The sequence below is a fragment of the Apodemus sylvaticus genome, chromosome 3 (genome assembly GCF_947179515.1).
Source record: "Apodemus sylvaticus chromosome 3, mApoSyl1.1, whole genome shotgun sequence".
In the NCBI taxonomy this organism is placed as follows: Eukaryota; Metazoa; Chordata; class Mammalia; order Rodentia; family Muridae; genus Apodemus; species Apodemus sylvaticus.
This window is the reverse complement of record NC_067474.1, coordinates 158018176-158045315: the sequence shown is the minus strand read 5'-3', so window position 1 is coordinate 158045315 and position 27140 is coordinate 158018176. Positions and strand designations below refer to the sequence as shown.

General features: G+C 40.6%; 1 pseudogene; it reads left to right on the top strand.

Moving 5' to 3' along the window:
• The window catches only part of LOC127680413 (oogenesin-1-like), a 39865-nt pseudogene extending 20005 nt beyond the window's left edge, over positions 1–19860 (top strand).
• Positions 19861–27140: the final 7280 nt, after the last annotated feature.

The following is a 27140-nucleotide window of genomic DNA, read 5'->3' as shown; positions in this document are numbered from 1 at the left end:
TATCTTTCAGAATACATGATCACATGTTATAAAGTTGATCACAAGTTTTATACAAATTCAAGTTATAAATCTAGTAAGAAATTTACAACAGTGAATGTTTCCATGAATGTCAATTAGGAGTAATGATCTTGCTAAACTTTCATCACTTGTCATAGCTCCACGTGTTCACTGAGTGTTATAAACCACAACTAAGTTATTAGTTAAGTTTTGTATAGAGAAATCCAGTCAATATTTTACCTTCTGTCTTATAACCTATAATAAATCATTAGTAGCCTTTTAAAGACCACTGGGTAACAGTTTTACAACCTGTTGGAGTGCGCTCTGAGTAGCAGAAAGTCTGCTTACTATCTAGAATCAGTTAACTGGTGACACATGAGAGACTGACAGAGTCCTCATTACTTTTTGGTTATGGAATTTCCTCACAGCAATAGAAACCCTGACTAAGACAAGTTGGTTCCACCATAGAAACATATTGCTGAGATAGTCCTGAGCAGGTTTGGGTTTGGAATGACTTTGGGAATTTGGGATAGAAAAGTTACTGAGTCTTGATAACTAATTGGAAAGTTCTTGAGGAGCTTGAAAGACAAGATAAGAATGTTGAAATTCTCAGGTCTGAAATTTTAGAGAAAAATTTAGTGATTCTTTCAGGGCTATTTGCTATTTTGAATTGAGATTCTCAGGTTCTGGTTACCTGGAGCTGAGGAACCAGCTGTGGTTAACGAACTACCATAACCACTAAAGTGAAACTTTGCTTTGCTGGGATATTTGATGCTTGTCAGGTAGAGCTGAGATACTGGCAGTAGTTAAGAAGAGACCAACATCACTAGGTGAAATTTTGGGGAAGAATTTTTTGAAAACACAGAGAACCTGTGTTCAGTTTAGGAGCTGAGAGATAGAGGCAGGCATATTTTTGTGATTTTCAGGCCAACCTGGTCTACAAAATCAGTTCTGGAAAATCTAGAGATTCCCTGTGAAACTGAATCTCAAAACAAAAACAAAAAATAAGTCTTGATTGGAGATATAGCAAATAGGTTAAGAGTTCTTTCTGTACTTGCACAGGACCTGAATTGGAGTTCTAGTACCCATAATATGCAGCTATAATGTCTTTAAATCCAGTCCCAGGGAATCTGATGTCCTTTCTTGTTTCTGTGAGTGCTTTCATATACTTGCACACAAACACAGCCATGTACTCATATAAATTATTTTAATAAAGAAAATAAAGTCTTGAATGAATCCTTAAAATGAAGTAAAAAACTGGGCTGTGAAAATAACACTACTGACTTGCAAAGGAATGAGAGTTCATGCCTTTCTCCCTAGCTGAGCTTGAGATGGAGGAATTCAAATATTTGGGACATCAAATTTGCTCAGAGTTACTATTTCTGAATTGAGCGTCCAACAGCAAGACCAATGGGCATCAGTAAGATGCTCAACCTAGTGGTAAGCATCTGCTTCTTTATCTTCCAGGGAGTCATCTAGAATAAATCTCTGTGCTCCTGATACTCCAGGGCTGTGCTCCTGATATCCCAGTCCTAGGTTTGTGCTCCCTGCTTCCCCAATATTATGCTCTTACTCCCAGTAAGAGAAGATTGATCCAGCACTTTGTCTCTGAGGAGATGACTTTCTCTGTGGTCCTTGGATATGGATGCATAAATTTGGGGTACCTGAGTGGCAAGGAGCTTAGGTTCCAGTCCTGAGGCCTCTGGCGGGAACCCTCAGATCTCTCCGCTTCCAGATCCAGATCAGCCTGGGTGGCAACACCACATCTCCAGGTCATGCAAGAGGCAAGATGGGCTTCTGGGCGGCCAGCGGGGAGAAGTCAGTGTGCTTTGGTGAATCCAGCGGGCCCCAGCAGGAGCCTTCAGGTGCCTGCTTTGGGATCAGAACAGCCTGGGCCACAGCACTTGGTCTCCAGGAAGTGCAGGAGACCTGGTGTGCACCCAGAGGCTGTCTGGGAGCTCACAGCACAGCTTGCTCCTGTGGCACGGAGAAGATTAGGTTTCAGTCCTGAGGCCTCTGGCAGGAGCCCTCAGATCTCTCAGCTTCCAGATCCAGATCAGCCTGGGCAGCAACACCACATCTCCAGGTCATACAAGAGGCAAAAGAGGCTTCCGGGCAGCCAGCAAGGAGAAGTCGGTGTGCTCCGGTGAATCCAGCGGGCCCCAGCAGGAGCCTTCAGGTGCCAGCTTTGGGATCTGAACAGCCTGGGCAACCGCACCCTGTCTCCAGGCAGTGCAGGAGGTAAGGTGTGCACCAGAGGCCACCTGGGAAGGGGCAGCTTGCACTGGTGAGTCCAGCATTGACAAGACCAACTAACACCAGAGGGAACTAGATGGCAAAAGGCAAACAAAGGAACATCACTAACAGAAATCAAGGCAATATGGCAACATTCGAACCCAATTCTCCTTTACCAGCATGTCCTGGATACCCCATCACACCAGTAAAACAAGATTTGGATTGAAAATCACTGGTCATGATGCTGGTACAGGAACACATGAAGGACATACTTAAAGAAATTCAGGAGAAAATGGATCAAAAGTTAGAAGCCCTTGCAAGGGAAACACAAAAATCATTGAAAGAAATCCAGGGGAATACAAAAGCCAATAATGAGGAAACGCAAAAAACACTTAAAGAAATACAGGAGAACTTTGGTCAACAGGCTGAGGTCATGAAAGAGGAAACACAAAAATCTCTTAAAGAATTACAGGAAAGCACAAACAATCAAGTGAAGGAGCTAAGCAAAACCACCCAGGATCTAAAATCAGAAGTAGAAACAACTAAGAAAACTCAAAGGGAGACAAGTTTGGAGATAGAAAGCCTTGGGAAGAAATCAGGGGACATAGATGCAAATATCAACAACAGAATACAAGAGATAGAAGAAAGAATCTCAGATGCTGAAGATACCATAGAAACCATGGACTCAACAGTTAAAGAAAATGCAAAATGCAAAAAGCTTGTAACCCAAAATATCCAGGAAATCCAGGACACAATGAGAAGACCAAACCTAAGGATTATAGGTATAGATGAGAGTAAAGATTTACAACTTAAAGGGCCAGCAAATATCTTCAATAAAATTATGGAAGAAAACTTCCCTAACCTGAAGAGTGAGATGCCCATGAATATACAAGAAGCCTACAGAACTCCAAACAGACTGGACCAGAACAGAAATACTTCCCGTCACATAATAATCAAAACACCAAATGTACTAAACAAAGAAAGAATATTAAAGGCAGTAAGAGAAAAAGGCCAAGTAACATATAAAGGAAGACCTATCAGAATCACAGCAGACTTTTCACCTGAGACTATGAAGGCTAGAAGATCCTGGGCAGATCTCATGCAGACTCTAAGAAAACACAAATGCCAGCCAAAACTACTATATCCAGCAAAACTCTCAATCACCATAGATGGAGAAACTAAGATATTCCATGACAAAACCAAGTTTACCCAATATACATCCACAAACCCTGCCCTACAAAGGATAATAGGAGGAAAACACCAATACAAGGAGGGAAACTTCACCCTGGAAAAAGCAAGATAGTAACCTTTCATCAAACCCAAAAGAAGTTAAGCAATCAAATTTAAAAAATAACGTCAAAAATGACAGGAAGTAACAATCACTATTCCTTAATATCTCTTAACATCAATGGACTCAATGCCCCAATAAAAAGAAATAGACTAACAGATGGATACGTAAACAGGACCCTACATTTTGATACTTACAGGAAACACACCTCAGGGTCAAAGACAAACACTACCTTAGAGTAAAAGGCTGGAAGACAATTTTACAAGCAAATGGTCTCAGGAAACAAGCTGGAGTAGCCATTTTAATATCAGATAAAATTGACTCCTAACATTGCACCTAACACAATAATTGTGGGTGACTTCAACACTGCACTTTCCTCAATGGACCGATCAGGAAAACAGAAACTGAACAGGGACACAATGAAACTAATTGAAGCTTTGGACCAATTAGATTTAACAGATATATATAAACATTCTATCCTAAAGCACCTCATGGTACCTTCTCCAACATCGACCATACAATTGGTCACAAGACATATCTCAACAAATATAAGAAGATCAAACTAATCCCATGCCTCCTATCAGATCACTATGGAGTAAAAGTGGTCTTCAATAGCAACAAAAACAACAGAAAACCCACATACACGTGGAAACCGAACAATATTCTACTCAATGATACCTTGGTCAAGGAAGAAATAAAGAAAGAAATTAAAGACTTTTTAGAACACAATGAAAATGAAGACACAACATACCCAAATCTATGGGATACAATGAAAGCAGTGCTAAGAGGAAAACTCATAGCCCTGAGTGCCTCCAAAAAGAAATTGGAGAGAGCATACATTACCAGCTTAATGACACACCTGAAAGCCCTGGAACAAAAAGAAGATATTTCACCCAGGAGGAGTAGAAGGCAGGAAATCATCAAACTCGGGGCCGAAATCAATCAAGTAGAAACAAGGAGAACCATACAAAAAATCAACAAAACCAGGAGATGGTTCTTTGAGAAAATCAACACGACTAAACAAAGGGCACAGAGTCAGTATCCAAATTAACAAAATTAGAAATGAAAAGGGAGATATTATAACAGAAACTGAGGAAATTCAAAAAATCATCAGATCCTACTACAAAAGCCTGTACTCAACACAACTAGAGAATCTGGAGGAAATGGACAATTTCTTAGACAGATACCAAATACCAAAATTAACTCAGGATCAAATAGATCATCTAAACAGTCCCATAACCCCTAAAGAAATAGAAGGAGGTCATAGATAGCCTTCTGCTATAGATAGGCTGCTATGAACATAGTAGAGCATGTATCCTTATTACATGGTGGGGAATCCACTGGGTATATGCCCAGGAGTGGTATAGCATGATCTTCTGAAAGTGAGGTGCCCAGTTTTTGGAGGAACTGCCAAACTGATTTCCAGAGTGGTTGTACCAATTTGCAACCCCACCAGCAGTGGAGGAGTGTTCCTCTTTCTCCACACCCTCTCCAACACCTGCTGTCTCCTCAATTTTTAATCTTAGCCATTCTGACTGGTGTAAGGTGAAACCTCAGGGTTGTTTTGATTTGCATTTCCCTAATTACTAATGAAGTTGAGCATTTTTGAAGATGCTTCTCCGCCATCCGAAGTTCTTCAGGTGAAAATTCTTTGTTTAACTCTGTACCCCATTTTCTTTTTGTTTTTATTCGATATAATTTTTTATTTACATTGCAAATGATTTCTCTTTTTCTAGCCCCCTACTCCCCGAAAGTCCTGTAAGCCCCCTTCTCTTCCCCTGTCCTCCCACCCACCCCTTCCCACTTTCCCATTCTGGTTTTGCCGAATACTGCTTCACTGAGTCTTTCCAGAACAAGGGGCCACTCCTCCTTTCTTCTTGTACCTCATTTGATGTATGGATTATGTTTTGAGTATTCCAGTTTTCTAGGTTAATATCCACTTATTAGTGAGTGCATACCATGATTCACCTTTTGAGTCTGGGTTACCTCACTTAGTATGATGTTCTCTAGCTCCATCCATTTGCCTAAGAATTTCGTGAATTCATTGTTTCTAATGGCTGAATAGTACTCCATTGTGTAGATATACCACATTTTTTGCATCCACTCTTCTGTTGAGGGATACCTGGGTTCTTTCCAGCATCTGACAATTATAAATAGGGCTGCTATGAACATAGTAGAGCATGTATCCTTATTACATGGTGGGGAATCCTCTGGGTATATGCCCAGGAGTGGTATAGCAGGATCTTCTGGAAGTGAGGTGCCCAGTTTTCAGAGGAACCGCCAGACTGATTTCCAGAGTGGTTGTACCAATTTGCAACCCCACCAGCAGTGGAGGAGTGTTCCTCTTTCTCCACACCCTCTCCAACACCTGCTGTCTCCTGAATTTTTAATCTTAGCCATTCTGACTGGTGTAAGGTGAAATCTCAGGGTTGTTTTGATTTGCATTTCCCTAATGACTAATGAAGTTGAGCATTTTTTAAGATGCTTCTCCACCATCTGAAGTTCTTCAGGTGAGAATTCTTTGTTTAACTCTGTACCCCATTTTTTAATAGGGTTGTTTGGTTTTCTGGAGTCTAACTTCTTGAGTTCTTTATATATATTGGATATTAGCCCTCTATCTGATGTAGGATTGGTGAAGATCTTTTCCCAATTTGTTGGTTGCCGATTTGTCCTCTTGATGGTGTCCTTTGCCTTACAGAAACTTTGTAATTTTATGAGGTCCTATTTGTCAATTCTTGCTCTTAGAGCATACACTATTGGTGTTCTGTTCAGAAACTTTCTCCCTGTGCCCATGTACTCACGGGTCTTCCTCAGTGTGTTTTCTATTAGCTTCAGAGTGTCTGGCTTTATGTGGAGGTCCTTGATCCATTTGGATTTGAGCTTAGTCCAAGGAGACAAGGATGGATCAATTCGCATTTTTCTGCATGCTGACCTCCAGTTGAAGCAGCACCATTTGTTGAAAAGATTATCTTTCTTCCATTGGATGATTTCAGCCTCTTTGTCGAGGATCAAGTGGCCATAGGTGTGTGGGTTCATTTCTGGATCTTCGATCCTGTTCCATTGATCCTCCTGCCTGTCACTGTACCAATACCATGCAGTTTTTAACACTATTGCTCTGTAGTATTGCTTGAGGTCAGGGATACTGATTCCCCCAGACTTTCTTTTGTTGCTGAGAATAGTTTTAGCTATCCTGGGTTTTTTGTTGTTCCAGATGAATTTGATAATTGCTCTTTCTAACTCTGTGAAGAATTGAGTTGGGATTTTGATAGGTATTGCATTGAATCTGTATATTGCTTTTGGCAAAATGGTCATTTTACCTATATTGATTCTACCAATCCATGAGCATGGGAGGTTTTCCCATTTTTTGAGGTCTTCTTCCATTTCCTTCTTCAGAGTCTTGAAGTTCTTGTCATACAGATCTTTCACGTGTTTGGTAAGAGTCACCCCAAGATACTTTATACTGTTTGTGGCTATTGTGAAGGGGGTCATTTCCCTAATTTCTTTCTCAGCCTGCTTACCCTTTGAGTATAGGAAGACCACTGATTTGCTTGTGTTTGTCCGGGCCGGCGTGCGAGACATAGCAGGGGTCTCAGACGGTCATGCCCTGGACTGCCCCCAGGTCCTGGGCTGTTCGGTGGGCCATCTGTGTGGCGACCCGACCAGGAGATTGTTTGCCCGGGCCGCTGCCATTCTGCCTACGGGAAGCCAGAGAGACCTAGCAGGGAAAACCAAACAGGCTAACAGGCATAGCCCGAGGAGAACATAGCAGGGATCTCAGACGGTCAGGCCCTGGACTGGCCCCAGGCCCTGGGCTGCTCGGTGGGCCATCTGTGTGCCAACCCTGCCAGGAGGTTGTTAGCCCAGCAGACTCTCCCAGCACTCTCAGGAAGCACGCACAGGCCACTATCCTAGCCACCTGACAGACCCAATTAACACTCACAGCTGAGGGGAACTTTGCTCGGACATTGGCCTGCCAGGCTTTTGCCTAGACTCAGGGCCTGAGCAGCTAGGCTAGCCGTGTGTGCACCAACCTGGTTGGGAGTTCCGCTGCCCAGCAGAGTGATCAACACGCAGAAATGGTCCCTGCAGCATACAGCCTTAGCACTCTCTGAAGGAGCAAACAGGAACCATCTGGTTCACAGACACAGTCTGGGGCAAAGAACACTAGGGCTGCAAGGGTACCCAAGAAGAGGACAATCAGTAATCTGTAACAGGGAAAACCCTGCCATCCAGTGTTGCAGAAATAGCCCTAGAGCCTCTCAGGAGGCTGAAACACCAGCCAGAGACAAGACCAATTAGCTCTAGAGAACAAGATGGCAAAGGGCAAACGCATGAACGCTACTAACAGAAATCTATGCAGTATGGCAGCATCTGAACCAAACTCTCCAACATCAGCAAGTCTTGGTTATGCCAACACACCAGAGAAACAAGATTTGGATTTAAAATCACTGTTCATGATGCTGCTAGAAGAACACAAAAAGGACATGAATGAATCTGTTAAAGAAATACAGGGGAACATGAATAAGCTAGAAACCCGTATAATGGAAACACAAAAATCACTTAAAGAAATGCAGGAGAATAAGGCCCAAGAGATAGAAGCCAATAAAGAAGAAAGGCAAAAACAAAACAAAACAAAAAAAAAATAAAAACAAAAAAAAACAAAAACAAAAAAAACAAAAAAAAAAACCCCAAAACAAAAAAAACTTAAAGAAATTCAGGAGAACTTGAGTGAACAGGCAAAAGTCATGAAAGAGGAAACACAAAAATCTCTTAAAGAATTACAGGAAAACACAAACAAACACATGATGGAACTGAGCAAAACCATCCTGGATCTAAAAACAGAAGTAGAAACAACTAAGAAATCACAAAGGGAGACAACTTTGGAGATACAAAACCTTGAGAAGAAATCAGGGGCCATAGATGCAAATATAAACAACAGAATACAAGAGATGGAAGAAAGAATCTCAGATGCTGAAGATACCATAGAAACCATTGACTCAACTGTCAAAGAAAATGCAAAATGCAAAAAGCTTGTATCCCAGAACATCCAGGAAATCCAGGATACAATGAGAAAACCAAACCTAAGGATTATAGGTATAGATGAGAGTGAAGATTTACAACTTAAAGGGCCAGCAAATATCTTCAACAAAATTATGGAAGAAAACTTTCCTAACCTAAAGAGGGAGATGCTTATGAATATACAAGAAGCCTACAGAACTCCAAACAGACTGGACCTGAGCAGAAATACCTCCCGTCACTTAATAATCAAAACCCCAAATGCACTAAACAAAGAAAGAATATTAAAGGCAGTAAGAGAGAAAGGCCAAGTAACATATAAAGGAAGACGTATCAGAATGACACCAGGCTTCTCACCAGAGACCATGAAAGCTAGAAGATCCTGGGCAGATCTCATGCAGACTCTAAGAGAAAACAAATGTCAGCCAAGACTACTATACCCAGCAAAACTCTCATTCACCATAGATGGAGAAACCAAGATATTCCATGACAAAACCAAATTTACACAATATCTTTCCACAAACCCAGCTCTGCAACGAATAATAGAAGGAAAACTCCAATACAAGGAGGGAAACTACACCCTGGAAAAAGCAAGATAGTTACCTTCCTTCATCCAACCCAAAAGAAGATAACCACTCAAATATAAAAATAACATCAAAAATGACAGGAAGTAATAATCACTATTCCTTAATATCTCTTCATCAATGGTCTCAATTCCCCAATAAAAAGACATAGACTAACAGACTGGATAAGGAAACAGGACTCTACAATTTGCTGTATACAGGAGACACACCTCAGTGTCAAAGATAAAAACTACCTTAGAGTAAAAGACTGGAAGACAATCTTACAAGCCAATGATCACAGGAAACGAGCAGGAGTAGCCATTCTAATATCATATAAAATTGACTTTCAACCTCATCAAAAGAGACACAGAAGGACACTTCTTGCTGGTCAAAGGAAAAATTCACCAAGAAGAACTTTCAATTCTGAACATCTATGCGCCAAATGCAAGGGCACCCTCATTCGTAAAAGAAACTTTACTAAAGCTCAAAGCACACATTGTACCTAACACAGTAATTGTGGGGGACTTCAACACTCCACTCTCCTCAATAGACCGATCGGGAAAACAGAAAGTAAACAGGGACACAGTAAAAATAATTGAAGATTTGGACCAATTGGATTTGACTGATATGTATAGAACATTTCACCCTAAAGCAAAAGAATATACCTTTTTCTCAGCACCTCATGGTACCTTCTCCAAAATCGACCATATAATTAGACACAAGGAAGACCTCAACAAATATAAGATGATCGAACTAATCCAATGCCTCCTATCAGATCACTATGGTATAAGAGTGATTTTCAATAGCAACAAAAACAACAGAAAGCCCACATACACATGGAGGCTGAATAATACTCTACTCAATGATACCTTGACCAAAGAAGAAATAAAGAAAGAAATCAGAGACTTTTTAGAATTTAATGAAAATGAAAGCACAACATACCCAAATCTTTGGGACACAATGAAAGCAGTGCTAAGAGGAAAACTCATAGCCCTAAGTGCCTCCAAAAAGAAAATGGAGAGAGCATACACTAGCAGCTTAACAACACACCTGAAAGTCCTGGAACAAAAAGAAGCCAATTCACCCAGGAGGAGTAGAAGACAGGAAATCATCAAACTCAGGGCTGAAATCAATCAATTGGAAACAAAGAGAACCGTACAAAGAATCAACGAATCCAGGAGCTGGTTCTTTGAGAAAATCAACAAGATAGATAAACCCTTAGCCAGACTGACCAAAGGGCACAGAGAAAGTATCCAAATTAACAAACTTAGAAATGAAAAGGGAGATATAACAACGGAAACTGAGGAAATCCAAAAAGTCATTGGATCCTACTACAAGAGCCTATACTCAACACAACTGGAGAATCTGGAGGAACAATGGACAATTTCCTTGACAGATACCAAATACCAAAATTAAATCAGGACCACATAGATCATCTAAACAGTCCCATAACACCTAAAGAAATAGAAGGAGTCATAGAAAGTCTTCCAACCAAAAAAAGCACAGGACCAGATGGTTTCAGTGCAGAATTCTATCAGACCTTCAAAGAAGACTTAACACCAATACTCTTCAAACTATTCCACGAAATAGAAACAGAAGGAACACTACCCAATTCCTTCTATGAAGCCACAATTACGCTAATATCAAAACCACACAAAGATCCAACAAAGAAAGAGAACTTCAGACCAATTTCCCTTATGAACATCGATGCAAAAATACTCAATAAAAATCTTGCCAACCAAATCCAAGAACACATCAAAACGATCATCCACCCTGATCAAGTAGGCTTTATCCCGGGAATGCAGGGTTGGATCAGTATACAGAAATCCATCAATGCAATCCACTACATAAACAAACTCAAAGAAAAAAAACCACATGGTCATTTCATTGGATGCTGAAAAAGCATTTGACAAAATTCAGCATTCTTTCATGCTTAAAGTCTTGGAGAGAACAGGAATTCAAGGCCCATACCTAAACATAGTAAAAGCAATATACAGCAAACCGGTAGCCAGCATCAAACTAAATGGAGAGAAACTTGAAGCAATCCTACTAAAATCAGGGACTAGACAGGGCTTCCCCCTTTCTCCTTATCTTTTCAATATTGTACTTGAGGTACTAGCTCGGGCAATTCGACAACATAAGGAGGTCAAAGGGCTACAAATTGGAAAGGAAGAATTCAAACTATCATTATTTGCAGATGACATGATAGTCTACCTAAGTGACCCAAAAAACTCCACTAGAGAACTCCTACAGCTGATAAACAACTTCAGCAAAGTGGCAGGTTATAAAATCAACACAAGCAAATCAGAGATAGATGTTTTTATCTAGGCATTTGTCAAGTTATGCTTAAAAGCAGTGTCTCTTCCCAAAGTATAGACTGAGTTCTCTAAAGAGTCAAATAAGATGAAGATAGTATTTACCTGCAGGGATGCTATTTCATCTTTAATATATCCTGGAATTCAGGAAAATGCAGGGAGTCTTCTATAGAATGCCTTCACACAAGTCATCATTGCAATCTCAAGTGGGTAGAGTACAGCTCCAGAATCAACTGCAGGAGCTTAGTGGTGTGGTAGGGGAACTCCTTCAGAATGAGCATATAAATGCTTTTTCCAAAGAAATTAACCCTGAGTGTGGGCACAGCATTGTGTATCTTTAACTCAAGCCCTCCAGAGGTAGAGGAAAGTAGATCCTGACAAAAACAATAAGCCCAAAATTTACCTTGCATTAGAGATGAAACCTGCAATGCATTTGCAGGTGTTAGAAATAAGTTTTCAGTCACAAAGAAAGAGACCATCACATTATGTGCAGTGCACGGACACATAGCCTTTACTCTCTTAAGAGGGCACATTAGGGAGATGAATCACAGGAAGACAGAAAGTGGGTTTGAAGTTTATTACAACTTACTCAGTGACCTTTGGTATGAGCTGGGATTAGAACTCACAGTCATGTTTGATTGTCTAGTTGGAAAAGAATTGACACATGGCTTTGGTTGGGGGGCAGGGAATCCCTGCTCCTTGCTATTAAATTCCTGAAACAGGACTTTTGTATGAACAAAGGTTCTCTCTCTCTCTCTCTCTCTCTCTCTCTCTCTCTCTCTCTCTCTCTCTCCTCTCTCTCTCTCTCATCTCTCACTTGTGCAAAGTGTTTGCAAGTTACCACAGATAAACAAATTAAATTTCTTGTCTTAGAAACAAACTTCATGCATTCCATGAAAGTTTGATTATTTCTTTTGTTGTTTTGTTTTAAGACAGCACCCATCTGATATCTCACCCCTGCCTTTAATTTAAGCACTGCAGTTGTGATGGGGAGAGACAGACAGAGAAAAACAGGCAGAGAGATAGACAGGCAGAGAGAGACAGCGCGAGAGAGGAAGAGGTCTGGAACCACAGTCCTGAAGATTGTACCAGATACACTGCAGACTTTCTCTAACACCCTTCTCTTGTGGGAAACTGAGGGCAGCTTTTTTTCTGGTAGCCACCTTTCTTTATTTTGGTTTGGATGTACATGAGATTAGAAGACATTATGTCCATTAGCTGGACCCTCCTCAAGCTTACTCTGTAGCTAAAGCTGACTTTAAACTCATCTGGCTGGCATCCTCCCACCTCAGCCTTCTCAAGCTGCCACAGCTGATGATGAACAGAGCACCCAAGATCAGCCTTGAACTCCAGAGACTGCAATCAGACTAGGGGCTCCTAGGCAGATAGGGCAAGGGAATTAAAGTCCACAGCCACAATGCTACATCTACTCCAACAAGGCCATACTCCCGGCATTGCTACTCCCTAGGCCATGCACATACAAACCATCACAGTCTTGAACTCAGAGATCCCCCTAAATCTGCTTTACAAGTGATGTGAGCAAAGGCATCAGGCACAATCACTTGGCTTCAATAAATAAATTCTTGACTATGGATCTGGTCTAAGATTCCTCCTGTGTACAGATCCAATTTAGCAACACTGTTCAAATCTTAAAATGAGCAGTCGGTGGAGACTTAATTATTGAATCAGAAGCTGCCTTTGGCTGGGAGGGTGTGGCTACAAAGGGAGGGTTCAGCTGAAACATATACAATAAGTCAAAGCAGGCAGAGAAACTCTCAGTCTCTTGCAATTTGGAGTCACAGCCTTCCCCTGCCTGAATATGGTGTTTTGTTACCAGTGTCCAGATCAAGTAAGTCCTTTTGCTCCATAAGGATACCTCATCCCATGCAAGCTAGTCTAGCCTTGTTATCAGTTGAAATTTTGGTTGTATACACTATTACATGTTGTTTCTTCTTTTTTTGAGATGAGTTCTTCTAGATAAGATTGCCTGGCCTGCAATCTCCGTATTCTGTACTTTTTGGCTAATATCCACTTACCAGTTAGTATATACCATACATGTTATGAAACAGGATGGTATTTTTCTAGTTCCATCCATTTATGTGCAAAATTCATGATGTCCTGGTTTTGAATAGGTGAATAGTATTCCATTGTGTAAATGAATCACGTTTTCTGTATCCATTCTTGGGTTGAGGGCTATCTGGGCTGTTTCCAGCTTCTGGTTATTACAAATTAGGCAGCTTTGAACATAATGGAGCATCTGTCTTGTCGTATGGAGGGGCATCTTTCGAATATATGCCCAAGAGTGGTATAGCTTGTTCATCAGGTAGAACTGTTTTCAATTTTCTGAGGAACCACCACATTCATTTCCAGAGTGGTTGCACCAGTTTGCAATCTCACAGCAATGGAAGAGTATTTTCTTTCTCCGTATCCTCACCATCATGAGCAGTCACCTGAGTTTTTGATCTTTACCTTTCTGACAGTTGTTAGATAGGATCTCAAGGTCATCTTGATTTGCATTTACCTGATGACCAAGGACTTTTGAGTATTTCTTTAAGTGCTTTTTGGCCATTCAAGATTTTACTCTGGTTGAATTAGGGCAAGTTTTGAAGAAGCTGAAGAGAAGAGGAGGTTGACCCCATATGAACACCACTAGTCTTAACTAACCTGGGCAACTGGGTGCTCCCAGAGACTGAATTACCCAACCAGGCAGCATATACAGGCTGGTCCAAACCCCAGGCACTTTAGTACAGCAGAGGACTGCCTGGTCTAGCTTCAGTGAGAGAAGAAGTGCCTAATCCTATAGAGACTTGAAGCCCTACAGAAGGGGACCACCCTCTTGAAGGCAAGGGGAAGGTAGAATTTAATGAAAAACTGTAGGAGGGGGAAATGGTTCAAATGTAAATATAAAAAAAGATCTAAACCTCACAGGGATTCTCCTACTTAGATCACCTGAGGGCTGCTTAAGTAGAATTATCCAAGTGTGTTCTCCATTACATCCAATTATTATTAATTGGTCATTGTGATTTCTGCAGGATATTTTGCTTTATATTGATTTGTTTTTCATTTGAGACAGCCTCAACAAAAAATGTCAGGGTGAGCCTGAATTCAAAGATTCAGCACTGGTATGACAGATATGAGTCTCTTTACTACTGATCTTTATGTTACTTTTAAACTGGAATTGTTTGCTGTGCTTTTAATCCCAGCAATAGGAAGGCAGAGGAAAGCTGGAAGTGTAAAATGCTAGTTATTATATGTGTCTTTAAAAATGGCAAAATAAGGGGCTGGAGAGTTGGCTCAGAACACTGAGTGTCCTTCCAGAGAGTTTAATTCCCAATAACTACATGGTAGCTTACAATCATCTGTAATGGGATCTGATGCCTTCTTTAAGTGTCCGTGAAGGCAGGGACTGTGTACTCATATTCATTAAATAAATAAAAAGATACATGACTAAGTAAATAAGGCAAAACAAGCAACTAAAAAATGCTTAAAAAAATGGTACTTGTATCTCTTCACTGATACATAGTCTCTTATTTTCATGGAACTCAGCATATTCTCAAACTTCGAAGAAGAAACCAGCATATGTGTGTGTGTGTGTGTGTGTGTGTGTGTTTAATATACCTTATATCTCAATCACAGTCTTCTTTACTCCTCTCCTCCCATACACTCCCTTGAATACAATAGAAAGGCAGAGGTTAGATGGTGTCTTAAGTTTGATGCCAGCCAAATTTATTTTTTTTATTGAATTAATCTTTATTTACATTTCAAATGCTAAAACCTTTCCTGCTTTCCCTCCTCCGCAAAAACCTCCAACCCTCCTCACTCCCCCTTTCTCCAAATACATGCTGCCTATTGACTCACTCCCACTCCCCCATCCCCTGCTCAATTTCCCTTTGTTGGGGCATCTATTGCGCCTTCACATTGCTAAGGACAACTCCTCCCACTGATCCCCAACAAGGCATTCCTCTGCCACATTTTTGGCTGAAACCATATGTACCCCTTGGTTGATTGTTTAGTCCCTGGTAGTCCTGGGTTATCCGGGTGGCCAACATCCTTGTTTTTCCCATGGGGTTGTAAATCCCTTCAGCTCCTTTGGACCATCCTCCAACTCCTCCATTGGGGACCCCACAGTCAGTCCAATAGTTGGTTGCCAGCATCTGCCTCTGTATGTGTAAGTCTCTGGCTGGGCCCATCTAGAGACAACCATGACATGCTCATTTTGGTATGTACTTCTTTTCATCCATAACAGTGTCAAGGTTTGGTAACTGTTTATAGGATGAATCCCTAGGTAGAATCCAGATGTTCTTCAACAGAGAGATGGATACAGAAACTGGTATATATACACAGTAGAGTACTATTCAGCTATTAAAAACAATGAATTCATGAAATTCTTAGGCAAATAGATGGAACTAGAAAGTATCATCCTGAACAAGGTAATCCAATTACAAAAGAATACACATGGTCTATTCACTCACTGATAAGTGGATGTTATCCCAAAAGCTCAACGTAAACAAGTTACAATCCACAGACCACAGGAAGCTCAAGAAGAAGGAGGAAAGAAGTGGGAGTGCTTGGGTTCCTCTGAGAAAATGAACAAAATACCCACAGGAGCAATAAAGGAGACAAAGCATGGAGCAGAGACTGACTAAAGGCCAGCCAGTCAAATTCATATAGCAATTTTCAAAACAGTCATGGATAAGACCATATCTCAAAGAAGTAAAACATAAAACAATAAACAAACAAACAAATAAGGTATTCCCATGTGCTGATTGATACATGGTATAATCTTTTCACAGAACCCAGGATGTGTTCAAAATTTCAGAAATTTGCCTGATTCTTTTTAAGTGTTTTAAAGATATTTAAAGATATTAAAATTTGAATATCCCTTGAAATTAAATTTTCCATTCCTTTCTCTTACTTGTTTTGGTATTCCATTGGTTGTTTCAGGTCTCAGGCTAACTGTTCTGGTGCTAAAGTTGTATCAAAGTATGACATTGAGCTAGTGAGACTCCTGTATTTACCATGTAAATTATAATCTCCGTCTCATAGTGTCTACTTTCTGCATGGTTTGTAAAGAGTTACAGACTGTGTCAATGACTACTGAAGGCTTACTGACTTTAGTGTTTTTTCCTACTCTCTTTAGCTCTGTAGCTTGCAGAAGTCAAGCTTGGAGCCTTTTCAACTCCCTCTCCAAAAGGCCAGTATGGGTGATAATCAAAGATTAATGTCAATAATTAGTGAGAGGACTTTCAAATATGTTGTGAGTTATTTCATGCAGTGTACCCGAATAGAGACTGTGGAAGATGGGAAACTGTTTTCCTTTGCTTTCTTTGAAGGCCTGGAAAGGGAAGCACAGTCTATTGATCATTAAACAACTGCCTGAGCCTTCAGAGTTCCTGGTGATCCCTTCCCAGTGGGATGTATTCACCCTTGCTGCAATTAGATGTGGCCTTTGGGAACCAGGATACTTTGGAGATGCTTCACAATGCCAGAGAGAATTATGGCAGTAAAATCTACCCAGGCCAGACCAGGCAGTTCTTGATGGTATGCTATGGTGGTATGCTATGGTGGCACAGGCTGAACATTGGTGGAACACATATGTAATCTCAGCCATATGGAGGCACGGGCTGGCCAATCTCATTGAGGTTGAGACCAGTGTGGTCCATAAAGCAACTTTCAGGACAGCCAACAATACAGGTAGCTCTATAAAGACCCTATCTCTGAAAACCAAGAAAAAAAACTGAGGGTGCTCAAATAGCTAAACTCATGCTCATCAGTAGTTATCTAATCCTCACACTTCATTGTGTGGGCAGAAATGCTTCCCAAGATTCTTGTCATTAATGGTATATTTTTTACCTGCATCCCTAGAATCTATCTTCTTCATCTTCAGAAGAAGACACAGTGAATATTTACTCCCCACCCACCCTCTAGAAGCTGTCAATTCAGAGACTACTGAAGGATGAGACATTGGCCATTTCTGTTCTCAAGTACCTGTCTGATGTGTTATTCCAACTAATGTTTGAGGAAGCCTTCACTGATGGACATACAAAGATCTTAAAGGCCATAATACCTCTGTGGCCCTTCCCATATCTTTTTTTAGGAACGTTGATAAATAAATGCAACCTGGAGACTTTGAAGGCTATGCTTGAGGGATTAGATATACTGCTTGCACAAAAGGATACTTCCAGGTAGGCAAGATCAACTGGGATTGGAGGAAGGTTCTCTGAGGGCTGAGAATGAGCAATTTAGGTTCAGAGAATATTTGACCAACCATGGATTAGAGGCTTCTGGTCTTCAATTTTTTTCTTCACCCCACATTCATATCTACTTTTCCCTGGGTGTAGAGGATTAGAGGGATGTAGAAGCTTTACCTTAGTCTCAGCTATCTCTGCAAAGAATTGCTAATGTCGAAGACAAAAAAGTAGACATACCTAGTGAGGAATGGATCTTTCTTTCATTCCTCAAAGGTACAAGTGGAATGAGGTTGGGGATAAGGAGCCTGGAATGAAGGGGAAGTAAGACATGGTTAAGAATGCTTGTCTTGCAAAAAAAAATGGTTAGTATTTACTGAGTATGTGACACGTAGAATTTAATTCTAGGCACAGGAAAAGACAAAGTTTTGGAAGAAAGACCTGATGTATGAGATGTGAAGAGAATCCATGTGTATTGTGTAAGATGTGTTTTTCTCTATTATCTTCTAAGAATCACTTTCTTTTCTCTCACAATAGGTGCAAACTCAGAGTGCTCAATTTGACTAATAAAAAATATGGCTTGTTGGGTGAATCCCATGAAGGTGAAGGCTTTTCAGAGTTCATGACACAGAATCAGCCAATGAAGAAGAGTCTTGACTGTGAGGTGAAGAAAGAATTGAAACTGATGAGTGAACTCCATTTCATGGAGGGCACACTTGATGAATCTACCACATACTTGTTTCAGTGGATTCAGCAGAGAAAAGATTCCATTCATCTGTGCTGTAGAATGCTGAAGATTCATGGCTTAACCGAAGCCACAGTCATAGAAATCTTCAAAATTGTACATGCAGGCTGTATACAGACACTTGTCCTAAGTAATATCTGTGTAGAAGACTTGGCTTTTCTTATTTCCCACTTGAGACAGATGAACAGTCTTTCCACACTCATTCTAGACCACATCACAGGTACCTTCTTCACGGGTGATTCGAAAAAGCTTGATGAGGAGAAAATATTCAGATTGGTTTCACAACATCCCACATTCCAGAGTCTCAAGAAACTCTATGTACAGGATGTCTCCTATGTAAAAGGCAACCTTAAAGAATACCTCAGGTAAGGAAGGACTGAGAGGGTCCACTAGACCAGAGAAAACATATCTCTAATATTATTTTTGTTTTGAAACAAGGGAGTCCTTGATGATCTGGCCAGTATAATCCTAACACTTTTAGAAACATAGCATATATGAGCAGACACGCTCTATGCTACGATATTTATGCCTATGCATAAATAGGCTTTTAATTGCTAAAGTGTGAAAGGTTTTTAAGTCAAGAAAGAGATTGAGTAGATGAGAAATATGCAACCCTGGGTTTCAAGGGGAAGACAGGATCATGGATTTTGGAGGAGCATAAATAGTAGTTGTTATATTTTGCTTGAGACAGGTAGTCATTCCTACCTGTACCGTTTTGGCCTGATATATCCATTGCTGTGGTCTCCAACAATGCCCTGAATTGTGCCTATGGTGATATGTACAGACCTCAGACTAAAAATGTTTGAGTTGTGTCAGTAGACAACAGAAGGCTGTGTTACAGAGTTGACCTCAATATATAGTCAGAATGAGTTTGGGAAAAGTGTCATCTGCTTAGCTGCCAATCATATCTTCACCCTTTGCAAAAAAAGCAATCATTTGTTCTCTACTCAGGTGCCTGAAGAAGCCTTTGAAGACACTTTGCATCGCTGGCTGTGAACTCTCACAGTCAGACTTGGATTACCTGCCCTATTGTCTGAATATTTTTGAGCTCAAACAACTGCTTCTTGGTGAAAGATGTTTAAGTGATTTATTCCTTGTACCTCTTGGGTCTCTCCTTGAGAGAGTTAGAGATACTCTGCAAACCCTGGATTTGGAGTCATGTTATTTAGAGGACTCTCATTTCAGTGTCCTGTTGCCTGCCTTAAGCCAATGTTCTCATCTCAGAGTGGTTGATTTCTATAATAATAATATCTCTCTGTCTATCCTGAAACAAATTCTACACCACACAGCCCAGTTGAGTCAGCTGACCTTTGAGCGGTACCCTGCCCCTTTGGAGTGCTATGATGAGAGTGGTATAATACTATCACATAGACTCAAATATTTTTGTCCTGAGCTCCTGGATATACTCAGGGCCAAAAGACAACCCAAGAAAGTCACCTTTGAAACAACCCAATGCTCTAAGTGTGGTGGGTCCTTCATTTATAATCTTGAGAACCAATTTTCTGTTAAGTAGAAATACTGTAGGATTGATTGTGAAACAGGGAAATGGAAGCTTAGTATTGGGTATTGATGAACTCCTAAGTGAATGCACACTGCTGAATGAAGCATGGGAATGTCAATCACCTAAAGGTCTGAGATACATTGGAAAGCCAAGATCTCTCTCTGAGCTAATGAATGGATGTTCATTAACATCCATCCTTATGGATCAAGCACTCTCTTCTCTAGGATTATTGTAGTTTGAGTGTGTTACAATAGAGGTACCGTTTTATGAGATTGACCTCCACACACACAATGTTGACTGCATACAAGAAATGTTTTGACTTTCTGGGTTGCTGGTATGTCCCTATCAGAGCACAGGGCCTAATATTTTCCAGCATTTCTATACCTGTGTCTGTTTTCTTCATTCCACATCACCATAATTATATCAATGTTAGATTTGTGAAGTTCATTTCATCCCAGAAACAGGTGCCATTAATGGGAACCAAAGAACATGATTCCCCATTGAGCTCAATGTTTGAGAAAGAAATTAATAAGTAGTACATTCAGTTCACAGTGACAGAATTAGACGTGGAGAAACATGAGATGAGGGGACAGGATTCTTTGGCAGTTAATAAAACAAGGACCAAGTGAATACCAAGGCATGCACATTTCAAGAACTATGTCTCTGTATTTATCCTTTGCTGGAAGATAATATTTGCAGCACATAAATACTCAGAGCTATGATATCAAAACAAGAATGACATGAAGTGACCTTAAGCCATTTATTTTTTCATACTTACAGAACAGTTTATATGTTGGCTTACAAGAACTTCAGAGAAATTATCCTAACACCATCACCTGGTTCCCTCTGACAATTACTCACAGGGGACTCTCAACATTCATGTGCAGTGCAGCTTAAGATATTGAGGTGACTCACATTAGGTTTCAGAGAAGAGGATGTTCTCTATGGAAATTATGACAGTATGCTCTTCAATTCTTATCTTTGACATCATTGCTGGTCCCTATGTCTACATCTATGGATCGCTGTCTCACTGGCTTGTTATGGGTCTTATCTTCTTCTCTAGAGGCTATGGAGTGCTGAGAATAAATATGTACACCTCCATTTCAGGCTGCTTTCTTTTTAAAAAATGTACCACTATGTTCTTCACGAGATTCTGTTACTATTCCAAGACAATTTTAAACCATGAGTTTTTTGGAAGGATGCTTACAGAGAACGGAAGATATATCTGGCCACAAGCCAGGAATGGATCATTATGTAAGGATCCTCAGAGTCAGCCCAAGACACTCTAAAACCAAGTGCTTAGCACAAAAGAGATCTATGTGCCTCAGAGGGACAAGGGCAAGTGATATGAGACAAGACAGGTGCCAGAAGACAAAGGTGAAGGGAAAGGGAGCAAGGGAGAGAGTAAAGGACTGTTTGCCTTTAGGTGCAAAGTACTCCCTCGGGATAGAGAATAATACCTAGCCTATAGGCAGAAGATATGTTATAAAGCTAAAAGTGCAAGCCCCATGTGAAGCCCCTTGAGGTATTTAATTCAGCTTGATAATTAAATAAACCAAAAGGAGATTTTCACTGCTGGACTTTAATGATTGGCCTTGATAGTGGGCCTCAAGAGGAGGAAAGGTCCATATAAAGGCATGGCCTTGGGGGCTACCTTTTGAAGTGTAATCTAATTGTTTTCAGCAATGCACAGATATTGGGGACAAGGTCAGAGGCTGCCAGGGCCATGTTTGTCATTGTCAGGCTAGCTACAGTCCCATCATTGAAGCAGGAGAATTGGTGAAACTTAAAAGTTCCAAATTAATCTGCAGATCTAGACCATGTATTAACAAAACAAAACATAACAAAAACAAAACAAAAACTCTACCTTCCTCCAAACCAATGTAAATAAATAACCCCTCACTCAGTTTACTAATATGTGACTAAATAATAAAATAAGACTCAGCAGTTGGGAATGATTCTCTGAATGGGCTCTGGATTCTTAGCGTAGCATGAAGTTTTTGATTTTCACAAAATTAACTCCAACAATGGAGATAATGAAAATAATCCAGGCAACATCAGTTTGGGAAAAAAGCAACCAATGGATGCAAGCCTCAACCTTTTGAGTAGCTAACATAGCAAATGATTGACAGAGCTCCCAACTTAGGTATTATATATTTCAGAACTTATTTCATAGTTGTAACAATGTTCTCTGTAGATTTTTTTCACGTTTGATGTAGATGTCCCTAATATCAAACATAAAGAAATATACACTTGGTTTACACTCAAAATTATGTGGGACACAGGCAAATAAAACTCAGTCAGCGGGTAGATGCTAACCTATCATTGTACTAGGAAGAAGCTGAGGTACAAGGATTCTGGGAGATGGTGTTTGAAATAAATAAAAGCCTTAGAAAGGGACTGTGTCTCAAAGATGCATCTAAGACTAAGTAAAGATGTAGCGACTAAATAAATGAAAGAAAACAGTGTTGGGCAGGGATTCAATGACTAGGCTCTTAAAGTTCAACAAAGTCTCGGGTATTTTGTTTTTCATAGAGAGAACATCATCCATCTATACAGTAAACAAAATATATTTATTATTTAGCATGACTCAGATATCCAGTAAGCTGGCAGTTTTTAGTTTGCAGGTAGGTCCAGAGGGAATTTTATGAGACAGAGGTGCCTCACTGCTTCAGAATCAGAGAATGCTCTGGGTGTAGAGAATATGAGTCTCACTAACTGGTCTTGGGTTATCAGTCTTCAGTGGCTATAGACTACTTTTCTCCACGGTGATACTCTGTCAGATCTAGAATTAGAAAGGAGATGTGACAGAAGAACTCAAATTCAGAGTCTTTTGAGAAAAACTGGATGAAGACAGATTTTGATTGTAAATGCACTGGTTTGTATCTTTTGTTGTTGTTTTTGTTGCTGTTGCTGTTGCTGCTGCTGCTGCTGTTGAAGCTGATGTTCTTATCATTTGAGAAAAGTCCTCACTAAAGTAGCCCTGGCTATAACTCACTTCTTAGATTAGGCTGGCCCCCAAGCCATTGAAATCTCCATGCTTCTTCCTGAAAAATAGTGGGACAAATAGCATGTGCACCCACACCTAGTGTTTAAGAGAGTTCCAAATACAGGTGTTGGAGAGGGTGTGGAGAAAGAGGAACACTCCTCCACTGCTGGTGGGGTTGCAAATTGGTACAACCACTTTGGAAATCAGTCTGGCGGTTCGTCAGAAAACTGGGCACATCACTTCCTGCAGATCCTGCTATACTACCCCTGGCATATACCCAGAGGATTCCCCACCATGTAATAAGGATATATGCTCTACTATGTTCATAGCAGCCTTATTTATAATTGCCAGAAGTTGGAAAGAACCCAGGTATCCCTCAACAGAAGAGTGGATGCAAAAAATGTGGTATATCTACACAATGAAGTACTATTCAGCCATTAGAAACAATGAATTCATGAAATTCTTAGGCAAATGGATGGAGCTAGAGAACATCATACTAAGTGAGGTAACCCAGACTCAAAAGGTGAATCATGGTATGCACTCACTAATAAGTGGACATTAACCTAGAAAACTAGAATACCCAAAACATAGTCCACACATCAAACGAGGTACAAGAAGAAGGGAGGAGTGGCCCCTTGTTCTGGAAAGACTCAGTGAAGCAGTATTCCGCAAAACCAGAATGGGGAAGTGGGAAGGGGTGGGTGGGAGGACAGGGGCAGAGAAGGGGGCTTACAGGACTTTCGGGGAGTGGGGGGCTAGAAAAGGGGAAATCATTTGAAATGTAAAAAAAAAATATATCGAATAAAAAACAAAAGATCATTTTCCAAAAAATTAAGTGACAGCAGGATACAGTATCCTTCAATATTCGTCAATAAAGATGATTATTTCTGTGAAAATCCTAGAGATTGCAATTTTTCCATAGGTTTTCCCCATTCCCTTTGATCTTCATATCATCAAATTATTCTCTTTTGAAGCCTATGGTATCATCATTATCTCTGATTTTTCTCTTCTTCAATTATTCATCAGTCTGACAGTGCCAGAGCCTCATTTGTCAATTACTTTGCATGAGATTAGAGAGGTTCTCTATCACCTCTTTCATCTTGGCCAAACTCTGCATCTTCTGCATGATGTGCACAGTTTTCTCCTGTCATCAAATTATGATGTGTTCAAACTGTGTCGCTAGTGCTTGAGAGTGTATCAGCAAATAGTCATTGTGGTTACAGAGAAGTGCACTAAATGACAAGATGTCTTGAAACACAGATGAATTTTAAGAGCATTCAGGGGCTGAAGAGAATGCTTAGCTGGTAAAGTTCTTGACACACGAACATGAAGGAAGGCCTGAGATCAGATCCCCAGCATCCATGCTCCCCCAAAATGAGCCAGACATGGTGACACACCTAGTATTGACAAGGCAGAGATAGGAGGATCTGTGGGGCTTACTGCATTGGCAGTCTAGACAAAGGGGAGTCAACCTCCAGGTTCAGTAAGAGATCTTTGTACTTACAGCTCCTTGGTCTCAGCTTTCCAGATGTTAGTATTAGAGGTATGCACCACCATAACCATCTGACTAGAAACTCTTGATCATCCTTTCTATGCATTTGGCCACACGAAGTTCAGATACTAAACTTGATCTTGATACCATGTTTTCTAAACCTTCAGGGCAGCAAATAAATGAAGGAAAATACTTAGTACTGTCCCTGCACTGCCTTTAAAAGTGTATTTAAATATCCATATTTATATGGCTTAGTTTATAACATGTTTTCATAGTGCTTACAAGCCTACCAAACACCCCTGCATACAAGGGATCAAAACCATTTTATAGATTTACAAGTTGAGGCATGGCAAGATGAAGTGACCTGACAAATATATAGCTTATGAGCCAGTGGTCCCTACATGACATGGCATGATATGTAACTGAGTTATTCTTAATTTACACTGCACAAGGCAGGCAATGCGCATGAACAGATGTGGTTTCACTGGACATTTGCAGCACCTTAGAAGGAATAGAATCCTTCTGGTTCGTTTGCATCTAGAAGAGTCCAGCACAGCTATCTCCTTACTATTAGAGCCCAAAGGACAGAAAATCCCTTGTCTTGATCTATGATCCAGCCAAACTGTAGTCTGTAGTCAGAGAACTGTTCCTAAGGATTACAGCTTCATGTTTTCTACAAGTTCCTATCAATGGCATTATCACATTCAATCTCTGACTCTAGCATCTTCTACTCAAGTCAATTTTGTCAAGATGCATTTATTTGGTTGTGGTCCTAGTAATTCTTTGCACTGTTGCATATTTCCCATTGAATCAGTGCTCTAAAGTGTATTTATCCATCCGGTTGTTGAAGGGCAGTTTGGCAGTTTCCATATGCCATGATGATGAAGAGAGCAACTGGAGGTATTCTATAGGGATTTGTGCATAACCATAAGCTTTCATCCCCTGTGAATATCCAGAAAGTGTTTAGTAGGACATGTGGTAAGTAAACATTTAATTCCAAAAGAAAATGTCAAACTATTTTCCCCAGAACAACAGCTAATTCATTTTCTAGGGCTCCCGTTTTCTACTTACTCTTCCTGATTTGATCCTTAGTTTTGGGACACTAATACACTAGGGCTTTATCAACAGGTTCCTTGTCCTGGGAATTATGACCAGGTTTTACTAAGGAGAGCCAGTGTCTAAGAGGGGAGGGAAAAAGAGAAAGGCTATTCTCTGTAGAAAGCCATATTGGGGTGCCATGCCACCTGGCAGGAACTTGATATTGACCAAGGTGAAAGTCCTCTCCCAGCCTTTGAGCTGTGGTAGCCACTATTCCTCCACCTAGGTGGAGCACTAAGACCAAGGTGAAGCCCATTTTTCTCCAAGGACCTGCAGTTTCCTGAGAGGCATTAGCCACCTGACACTAGCCACCTGTGAAGCAAACAAACCGGTTCTGTGAGAGTTTCCAGCCTTTGGGGGGAGGGATATATATATATTTGGAGACCCCCCCATTAAACTTTGAGCCTTGACCAGGTAATTTGTCTTGGCTTCAATTTGCTCTTGACACCCTGTTCTATCCCTACCTTTCCTCCCAGGTAACCCAGTAACCCATTGGATGTAACTGCGGGCAATTAGAATTCTGTTTCTCTTTCCACAGTAAAGGCCACAACTGCTAATCTCCAAGGAGCATCCAGTCTTCTGCTTATAACAGGTAGCCCCTGTGTCTGCCTCTGAATATCCTTGCTTTCAGGTTTGTACCTGCTGACCATGGGTAATAGCATTAATTCACCCTGATTACTGACCCACTTGGTATCTTATTCACTCTTTCGCAAACTGTTGTGAGTCAGGAAGACACAGGACATCCCAAGTACCAAGTGACTTCCTTAGGATGACATGACTAGAAGTCCAAAAGTCAAACTATACTAGAACAACATCGCTTAACTCTTGAATCTGTGGTCAACAACACAGGAGTTAGGCTCATTTTTGTGAATGCTTTTAAAACATAGTTTCACAAATAATTCAATATGCAATGTACACAGATTAAAATTAAGATCAGAAGTTGGACCCTTATATTCTGGGTAGAAAAAGCTTTAAATTTCCTATTTTCGTGGGGCGCTAGAAAAGGGGAAATCATTTGAAATGTAAATACAAAATATATCGAATAAAAAAAAATTTCCTATTTTCTCTATGAAAAGTTTCAGGATGTGGTTGGGGGAGGACAGTGGAAAGGAGTACTAGAAAGTCTACTGGATTGTGAGGGGCATCTCTGAGACAAGCTAGAAAGCTAGGATAATAGAAACTAGCAGGAATCTCTGAGGATGACCCTAGCTAAGACTCCTAGCAATGTGGATTATGGAGCCTGAACCAGACATCTCCTGTAACCAGGCAAGACTTCCAATGGAGAGATTGGGTAAAGAACCCAGCCATAAAACCTTAGATCCACAATTTGTCCTGCCTATAGATTGTATATGGGTGAGGGATGAAGCAGAATTTGAGGAAAGGGCCAACCAACGACTGTGCCAGCTTGAGACCCATGCCATGAGTGGGAGCCCACTCCTGATGCTATTGATGATACTCTTCTGTACTTCCAGACAAGAACCTAGCATAAATGTTGTCAGAGAGACTTTACCCAACAACAGTAAGAAGCTGATGCAGAGATTTACAGACAATGAGTAAAGCTGTGGAATTCTGCAAGATGGGGGACAAAGGATTAAGGGAGCCAGAGGAAGCAAGGACACCCCATGAAAACCTACAGAGTCAACTAACCTGGGCCCAAGGGGTCACATGGAAACTGAACTGCCAACCAGAGAGCTTCAACGATGGACTTAGGCC